General features: G+C 36.7%; 1 protein-coding gene across 3 annotated transcripts in view; it reads right to left on the reverse strand.

Annotated features, from left to right (window-relative positions):
* FARS2 (phenylalanyl-tRNA synthetase 2, mitochondrial) overlaps positions 1-15,492 on the reverse strand; it is a 226,269-nt gene that overhangs the window by 190,914 nt on the left and 19,863 nt on the right. The gene's annotated exons all lie outside the window — the stretch shown is intronic.

Below are 15,492 nucleotides of genomic sequence, written 5' to 3' on the forward strand. Positions count from 1 at the left end.
TCACACCCAAGCGATTCAGAAATGATGCTTCACTGTCAATACTATTTTATTTCAGAGCAAAAAAAGAAGGTAATACAGGTGAACACTGGCAGAAACAGGGAAAAATGAAGTTATTTTTCCTTTATCTATCCTGTGTCATTAGGCAAAAGCCTTTTTTTAACAGTATGTCACTTGAGTAGTAGCTGTCTCCTATTTAAAAATGCTCAAAACCACGGAAAAGTTGGGCAAGATGTCAGATACATGGTAAGGGCCAATGTAGTAGAGAAGGTGAAGGCAAGATAAAGAATAGGATAATAGGCCCTCTTATAAAGCAGCTTAGAACCAACTTTCCTCTTTTTCAGTAAAGAAACCAAGTACAGGAAAAAAAAAAGGCAAACCACCAAGCATGAAAAAACCCACATGACTATTTAATGCATTTTGCAGAGAGCTCCACGAGAGACTTAATGACAAAATACATGTTAGCACAGCACACATAACCTTTCCTTAAATGAAGCCAGGTGAGTGGAAACTAACAATTCAATCAACAGCATCAAAAGCATTTCCAATATGCTTTCCAACATGTTTTTGTCTCTTCTCCTCATAGACTTACTACTGATTTTCCATCAGAAACACAAATAGAACATGAAGGGTACCCATCACAAACATATCCAGAAGAGAAAACAATCCCTTTCTCTCCTCCACTCTACCAGTTCTGTGAAGTAGATTAGTCCTTTTCTAAATTGCATATACCAGTGACAGAAAAGCAGTCATTTGGCAAGCAGACTACTTCTTGACTGCTAAAGCATAGAATGTTTTGGGTTGTTTGTTTTTTATTATTTATAACCACAAAAGTTAAGGCTTTCCTCTTCCAGAATTATTCTAACTCCTGGAGCAGGACAAGCAACATAACATTATAATCATGTTTACAATGTTTTAAATCATGAATCTGTTTTTAATATCTTATATTTTTCATAGGGGAGAAGTTGGATTATCAACTTTCATCCACTGCAGAACACATGTTTTTTATTTCCTGTAAAGTTTCCTATAAACTGTAAAGTTTCCAGGCACTAAATCTTAGTCACACTTTGTTTAGATACTGAATTTTACTACATGTAATTCTTACAGACTTTTTATATGTGTATTAAAATATCTTCCTTTCTTGACTATATACAGCAGTGAAATAACTAAAGAGTAGATTTACAGATGCAGAAAATGAAAACTACCTACAATAAAAATGTAAAAGCCTCTGAACTGTTAGTAAATAAACTTTTCTGTAGAACATTTTTGGTGTACTGTATATCAAACTCGGAGAGTGTATAGCATAAAATTTTACTGATATGATCTTAAGATTACTACTTATGACTCACAAGCAACAACAGTTGCCATACAAACTACTGTATAGAAGTGGTGGTAAAACTTTCAGACTTTATGACATAAGCCGTCACCATTCTGCTGACTAAAATCTTAATTACATATGTCATGCTAGGGGCACTTGTTCACAGGTCACACAGGGTCTCAAATGTCCCTGAATTTCCATTTGATAATCAACCATTCCCTTCTTCCCCTGCCAAATCTGTCTTGGCATCAGCTTAGACTCTGCTTATTTTTTTACTCTTTCTGCTAAAATCATCAACTCTCTTGGCTCTGCTCAGCTTGTCAATGCACAAGGCTTCCAGGGGGCTACCAACACAGGGTGAAAATGAAGCTAATTATATACTCAAGAAAAATGAAGCTCTGACGAACAAAATCTGCAAACCCTCTGAAACCCCAAAGAAATTAAGACTCACACTAAAGTCTTGTCGTATCAATCTTTTGACTGTATTCTAATTATGGAGTTTCAATTAGACTCATGCTTGATTCTACTGGAATACAAGCTCAAGGACAAACCTGAAGCTGGTCAAGTGCTGTCTGCTCCACCACACTTCATCATGCCCTTTTCTGGAGGGAAATGGAGGCATGTACACAACCCAGGAAAAAGTTAGTAAGAACTCACATCGTTATACTCCATGGTGCACAGCAACTTAAACCCTACGATTTGTCTGCAAAGGAAGAGTTTCATGTCAATAGCCAAAAGGTAAGGAGGGAAGAACAATCCACAAATTTTAACCTAAAACAGATTTTTTTTTCTTACAATGAAACTATTTCCTCTGCACATTAAGATGACACCAGCTTGAAAAATAATTTTCCCTTGAAGCACCTACAATAGAGTTTGCAGAAAATGGAAAAAGCTTTTTTCACCTGTGAATACCAGTCCATGACTACAGCAATCTAAACTGAAAAGGGCTTTCAAGAGATCTGCTAATGCATTTCCCCTTTCAACGGTGGACTCCATGGAACAATGGCTACTCCCAGATGAAACTTGCCACTTTATGAAATGATTCTACTATTGCACAGAGATCTTCTCTTTTGGAAGAAGAAATCATCTTCCTACAATTTTTTGCCTTAAGTGATGTACAGATTCTTTTAGGTTTTTTGGTCTCTGGTGAATTCACATAAAAATTACGTAATGATTCAGCAGCTCAACGATTTATGCAAAGCCTTATTTTGCCAATTCCTTAAATAAATTTTAGTACAATAAGGACAAGAATCTGAAGGGAAAGAGAGGAAGGGGATCTGCCTTCATTTGACAAAACTGCCATAGGACCTTCTCCCCCTCTTCCATCTTGTCATTTATTTGTGTGAATGAACTGCACACAGCAGCCACACTGATTTTAGCAGCACTACTGCTACTGAAGAGGTCTAGCCCTCAAAAGACCTACTGACAAATGATGAAGCAGCATTAGTATTGCAGAATAATAACAATTTACATTAAAAGCTGAGGAGCAACTTGTTCAATAAAAATGTTCATTTCCTTTTTCATGCACTTGTTGAAAAGTGGCAGAGCAGAGTTTAGAACAGTCTTTTACCATCTGAATAGCACTTGTTAATTAAATCAGCTCAGTTCTTCCTGCATGTCAGATTTGGCTGCACCAGTACCATCAGTATTGAACATGTCTTTAGAAAATGTATCTGTTTAAAAGCATATCAGTAAATGGCTTAATAAAAGTAGTCAGCAAAGCCAAAGGCCTTCTGTTCATAGAGGAAACTAAATAATCAGGTCCTACATAAAGCTGTAAGCCACGTGTCCAGAAATTTCTAAGAATCACTTCCCAATTTAAGTCCTCATTTCCTTTAGGATCTCCATCATTCAAATGCATGAAGGCCTGAATGTGTGCATAGGAACACACTAGTTGGCAGGATCACTCAGAAGTCATCTCGAAAGGATAACCATGTTACTGGTTTGCTGAATAACAATTTATGTTTGTTCTGCCAAAAAAAAAAAAAACAACCTTTAACAAAAAACTACAGTTCAAAAAAAATTACAGACTTCACAGGTTTGGGTAAAACATGTGCTTTCAGACAGAAGTGGAAAGCTTAGTAACTGCAAAATCATCCTGTCTTCTGTAGCAACTAATCCTGGCACTGGCTGTTTCATTTCATTGTGAATAAAAGTATTAAATACCAAAGGCACATATTTTTTTTTTAACATTGAAATTTAAATGTTCAGAGTACACATTAATGTATTTTCAAACCACAGCAAGCTACTTCAAAGTAGATGAGAACTACTGCCAAGGTAACAAAAACGTTCCACCAGCACGTGTAACATAAACATGTAATATACCTGCTTTAGCAAACAATATTGGATATTGCTACTAAATTGATTTAAAAGTTACAGGGCTTCCAGAATAAACCCCAAATATCACAGATTTTACCTCTCAAATAAGTTAATTTTAATTGCACATTATATTTATAAAAATAAAGAAATTAGATTTTTTTGGTTAGCAACACAAGTTTGCATATAGCTCTTAGAAGCTATTTTACTATGTGAGCTGTCAGCACTTCTATCAACTATTACATATTATATTAACCCTTCAGACACTGCACATTCTGAGGTAGAGTTACAGAGCCATGCATTTACACTTTACTCCACTATCCTGTATTTACCCTTAGGCATCTTAAGCCTAATTCATCATCAGAATAAGGCAGTCAAACAGCACTGAAAGCCATCATGTTGCAACAGTCATAGCAACCAATTTCTTCAGTCATTATTGATTTCTTCTGACAGCTGGATCATCCTGAGGTTTGACTGCAGCAGTGTGTCCCAGGAAGCAGATCTACTGCACTGGTCTGAATGTCAGATGGCATGAAGTCTGATAGCCTGTGATTTCTCCTGAAGTAACTAGAAGAGATGATCCTGCAGCCTCTTTCCTGCCATCTGTCCAGGTATGTTGGGGGATGAGCACCTCAGATTTGAAAGGAGAGACCTGCTGGCCCAGACATCAGAGACCAAACAATGAAGAGGTGTCTCCTTACTTGCAAACAGCAGCCTGGGTGGAACTTGAATAAAAAATTGTCTGAATCTGCCTGAGGCAGGCTAAGAATCTGTTCCTCCCTTCACTTAGAGCAAATTATTATTATTATTATTATTATTATTATTATTATTATTATTATTATTATTATTATTATTATTGGAATGAAGCCCAAATCAAATTCTGTGTTGAAACCTGGACTATATTCTAAGCTCTGCACACACATACACACACAGTCCTTATCTCATACAGCCCACAAAAAAGGAGCAACAATATAGTCCTTACAAAGTTTCTTCATATTTTTTTCTTTTGTCAAAATAAGTAAGATCCAAAAAAATAATTATATACTCAATCCATTAATAAAACAGAATTGTATAAAGAACAAAGCTGGGGAACACTAATTTCCTGCATAGTAAAATAGGCACCTACTTACATCTGGAAATACCTGAGATTATTGCAATAAATCATAGATCAAAATGACTCTAAAAAACATGGAAGATAATATAAACAACTTTTTGCCACTTCACAGTTCATATTTTTTGCCTAACCTTTCCAGAAGAAAAATCCTAATTGTCTTGTAAGACTGAAACCACCTGTAACTTTCCTGCTCAAGATGATATCCATGAATTATAAAATCTAGAACACAATATCCAGAAACATTCTGCTTCATTCAATAAAGATGGCTTTGGCAATAAAGGTGGCTTTGTTTAGCCTATTCACTAGTTTTCCATATGAATTATGGTTTTGAGGAAAAGTGTATACTGCTTGGTTTCTGTATTTTAATTGAATTCAAATTTCCATCAAAATGTCCCAAATTAAAGTTAGTTATTAGCTAGTAAGCAGGAAATGCATCAATCATTATCTTATAAAATTAGAATGTGCAAATATTAAGAAATCTGCTATATTTGTGTTAGCCTGTATAATTGTGTAAAAGTGGAGGGGAAAAAAAAAAAAAAAAGCTTTATTAGCATAAAGCACTAACATTACTTTCCAAGCAATTAATTTCACTTTTTTTCCAGCAGGTGAAAACCAAGCATTTTCAAGGGAAACAACAAATAACACACAAAAGCTTCTCCATTCCTTTAAAGAATTCATTTTTAATTATGATTTAAATCAATTCAGCTCGACTGATGTCCTGGTTTGCTCACACCAATCTCCAAGCTCCCCCTCCCACGACCAGAATGAAGGTTGCTAAGTTTCATACTGATGGGTAGCTGGGAGCTGCTAGCTCACAGAAATTATTTCTGGTGTGCATCAAAGGAAGGCCTTTGCAAGGGTCCTCCCTGACAACCTTCAAGTGATTCTCTCAGGAAAACTGATTACTCTCTGAAGATGGTAGTCTGGAATAGAGTTCCCAGTCTCAATTAACCTGGGCTGGTTTCAGCTAATGAAGTGGAAGTAAGGAAAAAAATTAACAAGATATAGTACACTACTTTTATCATATGGCCTTATTTATATTTAGAGCTGCTTCAAGCTCCAAAATTAAGATTTGATCAACATATAGTAAAGTCAGCAAAAAATATTATTTTGTTTGCAGTGTCTAAATTAAGTGTCTTTACAAAAGTAACAAGAAAGGCACATCGTAAAAAGGAAACTGCACACTAAAGGCCTTCCCTAAGTAAGTTTAGCTGAAAAGTGATGGGAAAAAACATGTCAGATCTATTTTCAAGAAGGTCAAGAAGGAAGATCTGGGGAAATACAAGCCAGTCAGGCTCACTTCAATCCCTGAGAAGGTGAATGAGCAACTAACCTTGGAAACAACTTCCAAAACATGTGAGCCTTCAGCCTGAATTTTTGAAGGGGAAATCATGTCTGATACACCTGTTAGCCTCCCATGAAGAGATTTTTGTCTTGGTAGATGAAAGAAATGGACATGTTGGTCCTGACTTTAGTAAGACTTTTGACAGTGTCTCCCAGGACATATTCATAAAGAAACTGGCAAAGTACAGAGCAGGAAAGTGGGCAGTGAGTGGTGGACAGAGATGGACTGAACACGGGCTGAGCTGTCAGCCGTGGGAGACTGTTATCAGCTGCAAACAGTCCATCTAGAGGCTGGTCACCAACAGTGTGCCCCAGGGGTCACATGGGCTCCAATACTATTTTAACATCTCCATTCGTGACCAAGCAGAAATTTACAGATAATACAAAACTGGGAAGCATTGTTGATAAACCAGATGAACATGGTGCCATTCAGAGGGACCACCACAGACTGAGAAAATGGGCCAACAGGAACATCAGCAAGTTCAACAATGAGAAGAGAAAAATCCTGCTCCTGGGAGGATTACCCTCAAGCACTGGTATAAGCTGGGGTCTGGCTAGCAGGGCAGCAGTTTTGCAGGAAAAGACCTGATGGTCCAGATGGGTAACAAGCTGATGGAGAGCCAGTCACACAAAGAAAGGCCTAGAGCATCCTGAGCTGCATTAGGAAGAGCACTGCCAGCTGGCCAAGGGAAGCAGATCCTTCTTCTCTGCTCTACTACTAAGTACTTATAGTACTAATAAAGCCACACCTGGATTGCTGTGTCCAGCTTTAGGCTTCCCAGTGAAGGGTCACAGAGATGATAAAGGGATCATAACATCACAAAAAATCCTGGAATAATAATGCAATAATCAGGTTTCCATCTCTTTTTGTTGGCCACTATTTCCTCTAAAGCATGGTTAACATTAAGCCCGAGCAACAATACCATCTTTAACATACTCTGCAAAAAGCAAAGCAATATGTCCCCACCGCAAAAAAAAAACATTTAAAGAGATAATGCCATATGCTTTATGTCCAATAGAATGTTTCAAAATACTGTGGTATTTTCAAGGGGAAGGATGACTATTCAACTTCTTCCAGTATTTTTAAAAATAATAGAGATTTCAGTTTTCAAAAAGAAAAGAAAAAAAAAAAACAAACACCCAAACAAACAGTAACACGCTGACTTCATTCTTACATATAACAAGCCAAAAACACTCTTTACATGGCAATCTATTTTTTCTAGCAGATATGTGGGGGTGATGGGTTGTTTAGGTTTTTCCAAACAGAGCAGCTGCAAGTACTTTCAAATCAAAGAAATTCTAATGCTCTCTGGTGTAAGGACTGCAATTTTTTACTTTGCCAGAAAGCTCAAGTAGTGGCTCTTAGCTGTGCTAAGAAAAGGAAACTGCACAGCTCTGAAGCAGTTTCCTGCTGTTGAGAAACACAGGCATGCAACCTAAAGAAAAGCCAAGTAAAAACTTACATAATCCCTACCAGAAATGAGTTCCCTAGAAATATTCTGCTGCATGCTCATAACTCCTTATGAAATAAAGGCTACAATATCCATGCAGTCTTTTAAGTAAAGGGTAACAGGCCATTTTCTTCATGACTGTATTTGATTTTATCATCTGTTTAAATCTACACTGGCTCAAACACCACCTACAATTATGCCAACACTTTGTCAAAAATAACTTTATATATGTATTTTTAAAAAACAAACCCAAACCCACACCAGATATCTATTCTAAGTCACGAAGTCAGGAGAAATTCAACATGCTGGAATCCCCCATCACCATCTAGAGGGTGTTATCAGACAGCACAGTGAGGTGCAAATAGGAAGGGACAGAGACAACACCATTTGAAAACAAGAGAAAGTCTTCACTTCCTTTTTTCAGAATTCACAGAATAATATAAAACCATTTCTGGTTTATGTTCTTGCTAACCCACTCCATCTCCCTCATATATTTATTATACATCTTCAATGCCCTATTTAACTCTATTTGGTTTTCATACTCTTTTTCCCCAGAGCATTTTGCCAATATTAAAAAAAATAGCATTAATGACACACTGTTCTTGTGTGTCATCATTTTTTTTTCAACATTTTAATCCAATTGAGTTATGCTTTATATTCTATTTTCTTCTCTGCCAGTACAAGAAACTCATACACAGGCATGGGAATGAGCGAGCACGCCTTCCTGCTAAACCACATCCCTCTACTGTTTATAAACATCTTACCATCTCTGGCCAGAGCCTTTCATCACTTATTTATAATAAATATTTTTCAATCCTCCAATTTTCCTCTAGTCTACTTCCTCACCTAAGTTGCTGTGTGACCTGACACCAACCCAGCGAAGCATTTATACCCTTCAATATCTTTGTAATACCTTAAAAATCTCCTTAATGGCTTTAGCAGATGGGAGCAAAACACTCAGTGTCCTGAAACCCCAAAGTTTTCCTTCTATTAACTGATGAGAAGATTTTTTATTTTTTTTTTAATTTGTGGCATTGCCTCTGAATCACTTCCTGGACAAGCTGCCAGAACAAAACCACAGGTCTGTCCTTGCCCTGTCATCCCATAGCACCCAAATTTTTAATCCTTCTGGGTTTTTGCCTCAGATTAACCTGTTATGCGTATCACATGCACGGTCAACCAGAATAAATGTTAATTGTGGTACATCTGTTTTCCAATACCATAACATTTATTCATTCCAGTACCTTCATGCAGGCCCTCACTAAATATTGTTCTTTCCTTGATTTTGGAGTCTATCAAAACCTCACAGGTAACTAGTAATTCCATTCCCAAAGTAGTGAGAAAACAGAATTATTTTCCTGCTTAAATACTACCCATATGTAATGAACACATTACCATTTCTTCACCTCAGGAACAATAGCTGTAATGCTTTAATCTTTCAGGTTAATTGAAAATCTTACAAGCCTTCATCTACCCATCATAAAGTTTAATAGAAATTTCTCCCATCATAATGCACAGGTTTAAGTGACTATGCACGTGACCCCTAAAATCATACTGATTACTTCAAAGAGCCTGTAAAGTTTTAGAAGGAATGAACAGTGATAACACACTATCATAAAATTGGAATAATTGCAGAGATTAAAAAGGACAGGAGAGAGAGAAACTCAGCAGATTATTTGTTCTTGATTTGTTTCTTCACACTAGGGGAAGGAAGGTTACTTGTTTGAGATATTTGGAGGAGAAAAAAAATCACATTTTCTTCATCAGAGGTATTTTTTCTGGTAACCCCTGAAACCCCAAAAATGGTTAGAAAATAGACATGTAAAACTAAGTTCGTCTCTTCCTGTTGAGAATATTTTAGTGAGGTACACAGAGGAAAACTGCTCAGCTCTAAATGCCCTCCTCCCAATTCTGAAAACAAAGACAAAAAATAAAGCACAGCTCTTTAATTATCACATTTTTATAAAGCATCTCATATCACTGGGCATTGTACTTAACACCTCCAACTTCTGGAATGAGAGATGAGAGCAGAAACCAAGTTTTCATTTTATAAATATACTTTCCTTATGGAATAAGCTTAGAAATGGAAATTTGTAATTTTCCAAGCATAGAACAACAATGGTGGCTGGCAAATACAGCCACCAACAAAAACACTTTGTTTATATACACATAGAAAAATAAATCATGTTTTGAAACTGTCAGTGTATCATTTTATTGGCTTTACCACGCATGAATTAAAGAGCAATCTCTGACAATAGGAAACACAATTAAATTGTTTGTTTCTTGCAAATGAAGCGTATTTGGTTTGTAATCTTGGTTTGAATATAAGAAAACACTGATCCCTTTCCACATCTGTGAGGAAAGAAGGCAAGAAAACCCAAAGCACACCTACAGTGTGGAAAGGGACACATCTGGAAAAGGAGATCACTTATTTGGGTGCAGATGGGGTAGAAAACAAGGTTGAAATAGAATTTTTCCCCATCTATCAATAGACCTTCATTTTGGATAGATACTATCCAGAAGCAGGTAACATATTTGCTGCAGCATGTAATCATTCATGTCCATGCTATTTGCATATGTATACATGTGCATACACACACAAACACACACAAACACCTACAAATTACATATCTATATATGTATGTATATATATGTATTTGATTACAAGCTGTTGTTTCTCTAGCTAACTGAGGAACACTACTCTCCAATCTCTCTTTTTCTGTAAAATTACCTGGAAGCACATGTAATGATTTCCATTAACTGAAGTATTTACACACAGATTGAACACATCTCTGCAATTTATGCTCTGCCCCAGACAGAAGTTACTGGAAAGAACAGATGAAATCCCTCTGATCATCCCACTCATTCTGTCAATCTAGATAATATAAAGCTCCCTCCTACTTTAACATCAGTAAGAGCTGAACTTTGTTATTTCATATTAAAAACAACAAGGAGGAGAAAAACATGTATTTTAAGGACCTGTAGAACTGAAAGTTTACATGCATTTTTCCTCTACTTACCTCATCTCTAAATGACCTTCTTTAAGGTGAATTCCCAAGCAGGGTGAAGTTCTAAAATATTTAGTAGCTGTTTATTTATATATTTATTTATTTAATGTTTTCATCATTCTTTTTCTAAAGACATGAGTCTTATGCAAAGATTTCCCTTGCTAGCATGCCATCCCCCTCCACCATGCTGAAGTTCTTCATTAGATGATGGTATCTGAGTTCTTTGTGAGACAGAGCACTGACCTATGGGTCAGAAGCTTCATGCAGCTGCACTGCTCTAACTGACAGTAGGATGCTTAAAAAAGCTCAAAGTAGAACATCTGCAGTGTAAGAGAATACTTTATACATAAATAAAGATATGCAACACCACTGGGGGATATCTACAACTGACAATCTCTCTCTTTCAAATTTTCCTCAATTTGATAGGCTCCTTTGCCTCAAACAAGGCACTGGAGCAAGTTTCATCACAAAACCTATTAAAAATATGCATTCACAAAGCATTTGGGTCAATACCTCCAATTTGACTATATTGTTTTATTACTCTCTTGAAACATTTTATTTCTATATTATTAAATAAACGAATGTAGGAATGCCTCAGTGTAATTAGCTACATATGTCAGCTTGATTTAGGGAAATAATTCATTATATACACCTTGCTTTAGATAATGGCCCATTTCTACTGTGATTTAAAGTGGAAAGGATATACCTGTTACTAATGATTACTTTGGGGTTTACACTTTTGATCTTCTTCCAAAAGATGGCTTTTTTATACCCACTAGGCAGGTTTCTCTAAAATTAGAATAGAGAATGAATTGCGAGAAATGGAGTGGGAAGAAAGACATTAGGTCCTCAGCTGTCACATTCATTTAGAGGTTTTTTGCATCAAAACCAAATTGTTCATTACCAAGACATTCTGGGACTCAGTTCAGAGGTTAGTGGAGAGCCACAGAAAGTGGCTCCAAACCTTTCCATATCATACTTCAAAATTGTGGTGCGTGACTTACACTGAAATAAAAACAATACGGACTCCAGTGATGAAAATATATGTAAGTTCTCCCTCAAGCAGATCTGGCTGATGCAAGTGGAATACATATCTCTGTTCACCAGTCCAGGTCATCAGTGCTAAAATCCACATACCTGGGATGATTCCCTTGTGTACAGAAATTCTTCCTGAAAATACAATTTTTTTGGACTGACATTTAAAGTGGGGAGGGGAATCATTGAGGTCAAACTAAGTTCAACTATGTTGACGTGGTTCTCCATCCCAAATGACAAACTACTGCTATCATCACTTCAGTCTCTTTACTGTAGTTTAAAGCTCAGTATTAAAGAAATGCAAAGTAATCACCCAGAATAATCACATAGAGAAAAAGGACAGTTACCAACAGTTCAAAGCCATGGATAAAATAAGCAATTCCTCAGAGGCTAACTGGGATGCAGAAAAGTTCCAAGGACACAGTAATATTCTGCAAAAATGTAATATTATGTAAATATTATATATTTCACTCTTGATTATCCAGTAGCTCTACCCATGTGGATTGCATCTCTTCTCAGGGACCTCAAATCACGGCTGATTTGACAGATTACTATAATCTATTACTGGAATAAATCCCAGAATAGATATTACACTACTACTCAGAAAAAAATAAACTATAAAACTTCACACCACCACCACCACCAAAGAAAGTAATATGCAGAAATTAGCTCTTTAGCTCCTCAAATCTTTCATCTCTCATTTATCTCTGTTCTTTCTATACGAGTGACAACGGCTATTTTTTAAAACTGGAAAGCAAGAATGGATATAAGGATAGTTAATGAAAATATAATGCAGTAACCATAATGAGGATAATGGGGTGTTCAAGCATCTCCTTAATTAAATGGCTGGTGGCAAGAGAAACTCTTTCAACAGCTACACAGAACAAACTACATCACAACTAATTGGAGGAGGAGAAAGAGCAAGGAAGGAGGAACAAGTCAAGAGAAAGATCTGGTAGTATTCAGTATAAAATTCAATATTCAATATAAAATTCAGCTGAGAGCAAGAGCCACAAAAGGATGGCTTGCAGTACAATGCCTGGAGGGGAAAAGAGGAGGGCTTCCAAGATGTCTGCAAGGAAAAATATTCCTATTGTTTTCTAGTAAAAATATTCAAGAAAGCAGAATTGGTATATATATAAAAATATTCAAGAAAGCAGTATATAGTATATAGAGTTTCAGTTCCAATTATATATACTACTATATCGGTGCAGTTTAAGAGCAACATAATACAATAATCTTTATAACTAGCAAGTAACAAATAAGTAATTCTGAGTTCAGGATGATCAGATTTCTCAGCTTTTCCCATATGTGTGGCCACACACAATATGTACTTAAACATTAAAGGTTTAGGTGTATGTTCATCTGTGTTCACCTTTCTTCCAGTATTGCCTGGATCAGTTTTAATATCATATTAGACAATAAAATTTGTGACCACAACTAGAAACCTGGTAACACAGTCCAATAGCATAGTATTGGCTCCCCAAAGGGATGGGAAAGCTGAGCTCTCTTAGAAGCAAGGATGAGGTTGCAAGGAAGATGGAAAGAAGAGTATGAAAGCACAGGGAAGCAGAGCTGTGAAACTGTGACCTGACCCTACAGCCACAGATGTTTCATGTGGCATCTAGTACAGCCTTTTGTTCATCCATTCTCAAACCCAGCCAGGTGATGCATTTTAAATGCATGCTGATAATAGATGTAGGTTAGTCTCACACAGTTAGGTCCAAAAGTCTAGACAACCTCCCATACTCAAAATAGAAAGTTTTCTATTTTAGAAGAACATTGTCTATCTTGACTCTTCAGAAAGGAAATAAATTCTTGATTAAACTTTTTAAAATGTATTTTTTATGTATATGAAGTTTTTGTTTTAATAACTTCGAATCACAGAGTCTACTGAGTTGGAAGGGACCCATCAGGACCATTGAGTCCAACTCCTGTGTGCCAGATTTATGTTCTTGTGCTCTCTCGTGATAATAAATACAACAGAGGACTACTCTCAATAGTTCATTCTTTTAATATTTCAACAGAAAAATGTAAGAGAATCCCTATATTAATCATCAAAGTGGTAAAACAGTCCACTAATAACTCAGTGTTGCATGGATTACTTCCTAAGGACAGGCTGGGGAAAATAAAACTTGCAAGCTGGCTGCAGAGAAGATGACAAAAAGAAGATATCCATGAGTCCAATACTCAACAAGCATACAAAGACTTTGCATCAGCCCCTATTGAAGATCCCTTGGTGACTTTAGAATTGAGAACAATCAAAAAAACAGAAACAAAACAATCCGGCAGATGGCTCTAAATGAGGAGAACAAGACAGGTGACTAACTAGCCTGAGAGAAATAAAAATAAAATGGGAGCAGTGCCACAGTGTTATCATTTTTGTAGAGCCACCTGGAGAGGTAGCAGGCTTATCAATGATTGCCAAAAATGAATAGTACCCATCTGCTCACCCTAATAAATAACCCTTACTAGAAAAAATACAAAAGAATATAATTCCCTCAGCACTACTCACATTTTCAGCAGACTTGTTTGTTTAAAATATTTATTTGGGTCTTACATGGCTTAGCAACTATTTGTTGAGAATACAATAATGCTTTAAGATGACCCTTGGAAGCATGAAGCAAGTCAGTAGCTGTTAGCATTCATGAAAAGAGAAAGCTCCAAAACTTCCCTTTTGAACAAACAAATGCTCTGCAATTGCCACTGCTTTCAAAATTTCTTTAGAAAGATATTTCTGACAACTGAATGGATTGATAGCAAAACCCTGAATGAGAGGCACTTCAAAGTCTGGAAAGTTAGTACTCCTCTGGAGGTAACAGCAGCAGAAAGTATCTCCATGCAAAAAGAACTTCAAGAACCATGGTACAAGATCAGTTTACCTACTCTACTGTCTGTCTCAAATGGCAAAGAGTAACCATTCTGCTGATTCTCAGTGTGGATTGAGAAAGGAGGTCAGACATGGCTGGAGGTAAAACGAGAAATGCTCAGGTCTCCTGATGTACTGTTACAAAAAGAAATGGCATGAAAGAGAAGACTAAAGCAGGCAGATGGGTCTGCCTTCATGAGTTTGAAAGCAAAATGCCTCTTCTTTTGCACTAACCTTTATCAACTCCAACCACTGCTTATGTAATGAAGGGGTAGGAGTATGGAACAGAAATTCGAACTTGCTAAAACTGAGACACTTCCAAGCTGGACTTTTGATTCAGTGGTGTATTTATTTTTCACAGATGATATACACAGATGGAAAATACTCTTGTCTGTTTAATATCTTCAATTCTACCACTTCCATATAGGCAATATAAATCTGGAGTCACACAAAATTATCCAGGACATGCCACTGTACACAGCCTGCACACAGCTATTACCATCTTTGCAAATGTTTCACTTAAATCTTTTTGCATTAAATTTTGGCTTTCATATGGCAAAAATATGACAGAATTAAACTTAAAATATGCCTATACAAACAGGTATGAAGGGAAAGAAGACAACAGAAAACAGCTCTGAGGAGACAGAACTCACAAAATGTGAGCAAACACGTATCCACACATGCCAGAGCTCTGTAAATGTCTATACACATGGGGTCAGCTCCTTCATAGCTCCTACAACAGGTTTTTAAAAACCCCCAAACAGCATTTCACCGAAACAAAGCCAGCAGGTACTGCACTGGTTCCTGTAGACTCAAGCACCTTTACCAAGCACCAGCTGGCTCTTCCAGCTCAATCACAAAAGACAACACTACAGTATAACCATGTACATTATTTCTACTGCTTTGTACTCCCTGCCTTAGCATGAACACACAGTTAAGTACTAAAAACCCACCAACACGATGTTGTTCACCTGTGAACTGGCCTACGCTTTTTGAAAAAACAAGAGCAGAAATTCTCTGATACAAAACCAAACAGAAGG

Source organism: Sturnus vulgaris, chromosome 1 (assembly GCF_052056855.1).
Source record: "Sturnus vulgaris isolate bStuVul1 chromosome 1, bStuVul1.hap1, whole genome shotgun sequence".
In the NCBI taxonomy this organism is placed as follows: Eukaryota; Metazoa; Chordata; class Aves; order Passeriformes; family Sturnidae; genus Sturnus; species Sturnus vulgaris.